Source organism: Littorina saxatilis, linkage group LG3 (assembly GCF_037325665.1).
Source record: "Littorina saxatilis isolate snail1 linkage group LG3, US_GU_Lsax_2.0, whole genome shotgun sequence".
NCBI classification, from domain to species: Eukaryota; Metazoa; Mollusca; class Gastropoda; order Littorinimorpha; family Littorinidae; genus Littorina; species Littorina saxatilis.
In genome coordinates, this window is record NC_090247.1 from 10,255,982 (window position 1) to 10,263,775 (window position 7,794).

At 43.0% G+C, this 7,794-nt stretch overlaps 1 long non-coding RNA gene across 1 annotated transcript; it reads left to right on the forward strand.

The window, feature by feature from the left end:
• The first annotated feature begins 2,337 nt into the window (after positions 1-2,337).
• On the forward strand, positions 2,338-7,581 carry LOC138961576 (uncharacterized). Its single transcript, XR_011454229.1, has 2 exons — positions 2,338-2,878; positions 4,325-7,581. It is a non-coding gene; the product is annotated as an uncharacterized lncRNA (long non-coding RNA).
• Positions 7,582-7,794: the final 213 nt, after the last annotated feature.

The window sequence follows — 7,794 nt, forward strand, 5'->3', positions numbered from 1 at the left end:
CGACTTCCTTCCCGGGAGGGAGGACGCTTCCTCCTTCCGGTTTGTGGAGTAACCGGCAGTGGCCTACCACCTTTCTCAGGTGCTTGCAATAATTTTCAGACTTTGCCTGTAACTGTGAATATTTGCTATTGTTGCAATGAATCGAATGAGTGAGATCATTTCAAACTGTATCAGGAACCTCTTACACACCAGACTTTTGTTTGTTTGTTTGTTTGTTTGCTTAACGCCCAGCCGACCACGAAGGGCCATATCAGGGCGGTGCTGCTTTGACATATAACGTGCGCCACACACAAGACAGAAGTCGCAGCACAGGCTTCATGTCTCACCCAGTCACATTATTCTGACACCGGACCAACCAGTCCTAGCACTAACCCCATAATGCCAGACGCCAGGTGGAGCAGCCACTAGATTGCCAATTTTAAAGTCTTAGATACAGCATCACAGGCTATGTTGATACAGCATCACGGCCTATGATGATACAGCATCACAGGCTATGTTCATACAGCACCACAGGCTATGTTGATACCGCATCACAGGCTATGTTGATCCAGCATCACAGGCTATGATGATACAGCATCACAGGCTATGTTGATACAGCATCACGGCCTATGATGATACAGCCATCACAGGCTATGTTCATACAGCATCACAGGCTATGTTGATACAGCATCACAGGCTATGTTGATACAGCATCACAGGCTATGTTGATACAGCACCACAGGCTATGATGATACAGCACCACTGGCTATGTTATACAGCATCACAGGCTATGATGATACAGGACCACAGGCTATGATGATACAGCACCACTGGCTATGTTATACAGCATCACAGGCTATGATGATACAACACCACAGGCTATGTTGATACAGCATCACAGGCTATGTTGATACAGCATCACAGGCTATGTTGATACAGCACTACAGGCTATGTTGATACAGCATCACAGGCTATGTTGATACAGCATCACAGGCTATGTTGATACAGCACCACAGGCTATGTTGATACAGCATCACAGGCTATGTTGATACAGCATCACAGGCTATGTTGATACAGCATCTCGGGCTATGATGATACAGCGTCACAGGCCATGTTGATACAGCATCACAGGCCATGTTGATACAGCATCACAGGCCATGTTGATACAGCATCACAGGCCATGTTGATACAGCATCACAGGCCATGTTGATACAGCATCACAGGCCATGTTGATACAGCATCACAGGCCATGTTGATACAGCATCACGGGCTATGTTGATACAGCATCACGGGCTATGATACAGCATCACGGGCTATGATGATACAGCATCACTGGCTATGATGATACAGCATCACAGGCTATGTTGATACAGCATCACTGCCTATGATGATACAGCATCACAGGCTATGTTGATACAGCATCACAGGCTATGTTACAGCATCACGGCCTATGTTGATACAGCATCACAGGCTATGTTGATACAGCATCACAGGCCATGTTGATACTGCATCACAGGCCATGTTAGCAACAGCATCACAGGCCATGCGGAACACCAAAACAGATGCTGCTGGCAACGGCATCAACTGGCTGCAAATTTAATGGATCCGCTTCAAAAAGGAGGATTTTGTTTGTTTGTTTGCTTAACGCCCAGCCGTGCTGCTCTGACATATAACGTGCGCCACACACAAGACAGAAATCGCAGCACAGGCTTCATGTCTCACCCAGTCACATTATTCTGACACCGGACCAACCAGACCTAGCACTAACCCCATAATGCCAGACGCCAGGCGGAGCAGCCACTTGATTGCCAATTTTTAAGTCTTAGGTATGACCCGGCCGGGGTTCGAACCCACGACCTCCCGATCACGGGGCGGACGCCTTACCAATAGGCCACCGTGTAGCTGATCAATGCTCTGACCATTGTTTCAGGAACATGATTGCAATCCTTGATCATTTTGGGCGAGATAGGCAGGTTAGACGGCTACGTATCTTCCGTGACCGTACTCATCCTTTGAAAGTGTACGACGATGAAGAGGTCCTCCAACGATTCCGGTTTAGGAGGGAGGATATTTGGAACAGTGTGGACCTCATAAGTCATGAAGTTGATTTCCGCCAAACGAGAAGAGGATCATTGTCCGCAACAATGCAGGTAGTGTACAACTACAAGTACTACAATATTTGCGTTTTGACTCGCTTAAATTAGGTAGCGGCAGTAACGCTAGTCCCATGCGGGAAAGCGAGATCTGTGCTGAAAATAACACGTTTTCAATTTCCGACAGCTTTCAATATATGGCATATTATTGAAAATGGAAACTACAGAAATGAAGTTGGATTCTTTGTCTTTTACCCCATGCCATTTGTTTGCAAAATGTGCTTGGATTGAATGCGTGTGCGTGAATCACAAATACTCTCTCCGGATTTTCGGACAGCCGTGACGCGACCGCCATTACTACTTGCTCTTCAACTTTTTGTGGTGTTTCCCTTTCGGCGTTGTATTTTCTAAAAATAGTTTCATTCAACGATCGGAAACCAGTGTCAACTGCTAAAGAAAGAGTCCCTTTTCTTTCTAGGGGGGGTATTTTTTAGATTAAATCGATGGTGGATTTTAGACATGGACAATAAAAAATTGCCCAACTTTAACCTTTCGTAACTTAAAAACAACTCAAACGATCGTAGTCGTAAAAGATGCGCTAGAAAGTCCGATTTCTTGTGAATCCTCCAAATATGGAAGTTTCCGTTTAAGATTCATGCGCGCGAAGCGCGAGCCAATCAAAACCGAGGACCTGCAAAACCGGTAAAATCCGTTGCGTTGATCGCGAGTCATGGCGGAGTATTCAAGCGAAGCGATGGTGACGCACGCTTCGAGACAATTTGTGGAAGAAATCAAACCCATCCTTGGTAAGTGTTGATGTTTTTCGGTTCATTTAGTGTTTAGAAGTTGATCTGTCGAACCATTCTGCTGAATTTAGCGTTTTGAGTGCGTAGTTTTCATTTTGATGATAGTAGTTTGTGCTGGGTCATTTTGTATTGGGTGTTGAAATGGGGGTACTCGATAAACGACCTAAGTTATTTTTTGCCTTTCGCCGTACATGTGATATATTTGTTTCAAACTAATCTTGAATTATTACTCCGATGGTTTTTGTTTCTCAGTTGTTGTTTTCTTGAGGATTAAATTAGGATTAAAAGGAATAATTGTTCCTTTGCTAAAACCGGAAGTGCAAGACTAGGCCTAGCAACGAGTAGCGTAGCTTACATGCACTGACCCTAGCGCATCTCCATTCCTTCTTCCTTTTCCCCCCAGTTAATCAGAGTTTATGGTCCATCAAACTTGTGTGATTACTAATTTGTTTCTCATGACAAGCAAGGTGATATAATAAATTAGAAACGAGTTAAAAAATAACCAAATACATGACAGAAAAACAAAGCAAACTTTTGTTTTGGGACAAAAGTAAAACTGAAAGTAAACAGGCCTTCATGGTGGCTTCCAGTAAGTTCGTCACACGGTAGATTCGTCACCGGTCCCGGTAACTTCGCCACAGTAGTCCGAGCGCGGCTCTCTCTATCTCTCTCTCTCTCTCTCTCTCTCTCTCTCTCTCTCTCTCTCTCTCTCACCTCCTTCCACCCCTCCCTCTCCTCACATTGAGTTTCTCTGCCTCCTTGACAGTGAGGTTGAAGTCATAGGACTCCCTCTCTCTCTCTCTTGGTCGCGCGTGTGTGGGTGTTAGTCAGTGTGTGGGTGTGTGTGCGATGGTGTGTGTGAGTGTTTGTGCGTTTGTACGTGCGTGTGTGTGCGTGCGTGTCATGGATATGGGTGTATGTACGTCCGTCCGTCTCTCTCTCTCTCTCTCTCTCTCTCTCTCTCTCTCTCTCTCTCTCTCTCTCTCTCTCTCTCTCTCTCTCTCTCTCTCTCTCGCTCCCTCTCTCAGACTACATGCTTTTGAGAACTGCTCAATGAGTAGATCTCGGGTTGAGAACTGCTCAATGAGTAGATCTCGGGTTTTAAAATAACAACGCTCGGACTGTGTCGTCTGAAAACTGCTCAGTTGAGAACTGCACAATGAGTAGATCTCGGGTTTTAAAATAACAACTCTCTCTCTCTCTCTCTCTCTCTCTCTCTCTCTCTTTCTCTCTCTCTAAAAAATGTCAGTGAATCTTGAATCTCTCCCACAAATCAAACATCTGAAAGCATAAGCTCTAAGCTTAACACCCGCCCACCCCTGCCAGTAATTTCGTCACGGGTGACGAATCTACCGCGTGACGAACTTACTGGTAGCCTTCATGGTTTCAGTACAAAAATATTATGAACATAGTATTACATTTTTGTTTTGTTTGTGCGTGTTACAGATGATGCTCACTTCCAGCAAATGAAGTCTGCTTTCACACTCACAGCAACTGGAAGAGGTCGACCACCCAAACTTCAGCTGGTACCACTGACCAACAAGCTATTGTTGCAGCTGGATCTGCTTCGGTTGGAAACAGGGAGGGATTGGAGTGACCTGGTTTAATTTCTCCCCAAAGTGTTCGAGTGAACTTGCTGCAAGGACTTGAAATCAAGGCAGAAATTGAGGGAACAGTGAAAGAAGCAACAAAGCTGGGGAATAAGACTGGATTAGAACCAGAAGCATTTTTGGATATCGACGCAGGGCGTTGCATCATGGGCCGGAATGTTGGGGTTCATTTGCTGAAACATAGGATCACAAGAAACCACCTGCTCAATCCGGACCTTCTGGAAGACCTTGACCGTCCATCAGAACTTGTGAATGGCATGGTGCTCGATCTAATATCGTTCCACAAAAAGGAGAACCTATCGCTGACTTCTGCCAGATTCCTGCATCGGTTGTTTTTGGACACAACATTGTGCTTGCACCATTTTCTTCTTCTGGCAGAACATTCACAGTCGAATCTCCAGCAAACCTGCCTGCCATGTACACCTGTTTCAAGCAGTACTTGACTGACAACTTTGTTTGACTGACTTTGAAGAAGGGGTATATATGCATTTGACTGTCACTTCTCATCCGACTGTGCACTTTGCAAGAATTTAGTTTTCCCCAGAGAACTGTGAACAATGTTAGTAAATTTATCCCACATACGTGAGAGAGATAACCGTGAGATAAAAATCGTTCAAATCACACGTGTGTATATCATGTAAATGAGGTCAACCGGAAGGTCAAGCTATGTAAATTAGTAGTACATGGGATAAACCGGAAGGTCAAGCTAATCCTATCGAGGAAGGATATGCTTTGCTGTTGTTGTTCCTTTTGGTTTCTTTTATCCTGTGGCCACTGCTTTTCTTTTTATCTGGTATATTTTGAAGTGATGGGTTTGATTTCTTCCACAAATTGTCTCGAAGCGTGCGTCACCATTGCTTCGCTCGAATACTCCGCCATGACTCGCGATCAACGCAACGGATTTTACCGGTTTTGCAGGTACTCGGTTTTGATTGTTCGAATATTAAACTTAACAGTGTTGACAAAGGCGAACTACTTTGTCCTAGTTTGAGAGTGTGTGTCATGGCGGAGGAATGAATGTCAAATTGAGTAAAGTGGTTTGAAGTTCTAAAGCGGTTGATCCAAAGGCAATATCGCTGTCGGTGACTTTTAGTTAGATCTGGCACAGAAGTATATAATGTAGGATAAACAGAATACTACATGGCTTGCTGTGTCGTACCAGATTTACACTCGTTGCTTTTTCAAATAGTAAACAGCTCGCTTTCGCAGTTCACTATTTAAACAAGAAGGGCAAAGCCCATACGACTCACATCCTTGACCTTTACATGACCTTGACCTTCAGGGTCAAGGTCAAATAACTAAACCTAGCAATGACATCATACACTAAGAACTGCTTTACACATTTTTCCTACCAAAATACATGTGACCTTGACCCAAGGTCAAGGTCATCTAAGGTCATGCAACACAAAGCTGTTAATTCAAGACATAGGAAGTACAATGGTGCTTATTGGCTCTTTCTACCATGAGATATGGTCACTTTTAGTGGTTCACTACCTTATTTTGGTCACATTTCATAAGGGTCAAAGTGACCTTGATCATATGCGACCAAATGTGTCTCATGATGAAAGCATAACATGTGCCCCACATAATTTTTAAGTTTGAAACAGTTATCTTCCATAGTTCAGGGTCAAGGTCACTTCAAAATATGTATACAATCCAACTTTAAAGGACCCTTGCGACCTTGACCTTGAAGCAAGGTCAACCAAACTGGTGTCCAAAGATAGGGCTTACATTGCCCTGTATAGCATACATAGCTAAGGTTGCCATTCTCGATAACTTCAGAAGAAAATGTGAAAAATGGCCGTTTTTAAGACAACAATTACGGCCCCTGTGACCTTGAACTTGATGTGAGGTCAAGTTGCCGCACATGTTTTTTGAGATCTTGTAACCATACACCATCAGGCCACATCAGGTGTTGATAGACTTAATAGTGTCCAAGAAATATCCAACGTTAAAGTTTTCCGGGCGGACGCCGGGACGGACGGACGGACGACTCGGGTGAGTACATAGACTCACTTTTGCTTCGCATGTGAGTCAAAAAACAACTCGTGTAAATCTGGTACGACACAGCAAGCCATGTAGTATTCTCTAGATCTTACTTCAATCAATCAATCAATATGAGGCTTATATCGCGCATATTCCGTGGGTACAGTTCTAAGCGCAGGGATTTATATATATTTTTTTTTAATTTAAAAAAAATTTTTTTTATGCAATTTATATCGCGCACATATTCAAGGCGCAGGGATAACAGTGACATTTTTATCTAAGCCTATACAATTTTGCCAGGAAAGACCCTTTTGTCAATCGTGGGATCTTTAACGTGCACACCCCAATGTAGTGTACTTGATTGAACACATATTTGTGAAGATAACATTGTAATCAATCTACACACCAAAAATCATGGCTGTATTTTCAGTAGTTTCTGAAATATTTCAATCTGAAATGTGCTACCCCCCTCTGGGGGGGGGGGGGGGGGGGGGGGGGGTTTGTCCACTCTTGGGGGATTATTTTCAACATTACACTGAATTTTACTGATGTCTGTAAAGATTACACTGTAATCTATCTACACACCAAAATTTTTCGTTGTATCTTAAATAGTTTCTTAATTATTGGCCTTGAAGTGCGAAAAACTGTAATTTTCCTGTTTTTCCGCTTGACAAATTGAGGTTTTTGACATTTTTGAGGCTCTTATACTCCAAAAGCATTGAACTAAGCTGTCTGAAAAAAAATAGCCATGTTCTACACACATTTGTTTGGAATATGTGAAAGTTTCAGACAGCTGCTATACATATTGTGTGAATTGTGATGACCCAAAGTTGCCCTCCCGTGCAATTTTGCGATGGGTTTAATTGTGTTTTTCGTGAAGTTTGCATGCTTGCTGACAGAAGCCATATGAGATTAGAGGGCTAGAACTATGTGTTTTTTCTATTCTTGGTTGCTGATAACAGATCCTGAAAAGTTGAAAGGGCTGAGGATAACTATGTGGTACCCACATGCTGCTGAAGTTGCCCTATTTTACAGTTTTAAGCAGAGTCGCGACAGCGTATGTACTAAAATATCAAAATCTCAGGAACTAATAAAGGTATCCACTTACTTTTTTTTGTGTTTTGCTTGTACTTTATTTTTCTTTCAAGACATCACAAAACATTCACTCTCACTTCAAAACCAAGTTTTGACTGCCGCTACCTACTTAATTTTTCACTCTTTTAGGTCGATGACACCTCAACATGTGTGAATTAAGGTTTGCCCTTATCAAATTTCAGGGTCACGGCGGAGTCATGTTAGATTCAAAATATAGAAAAATAT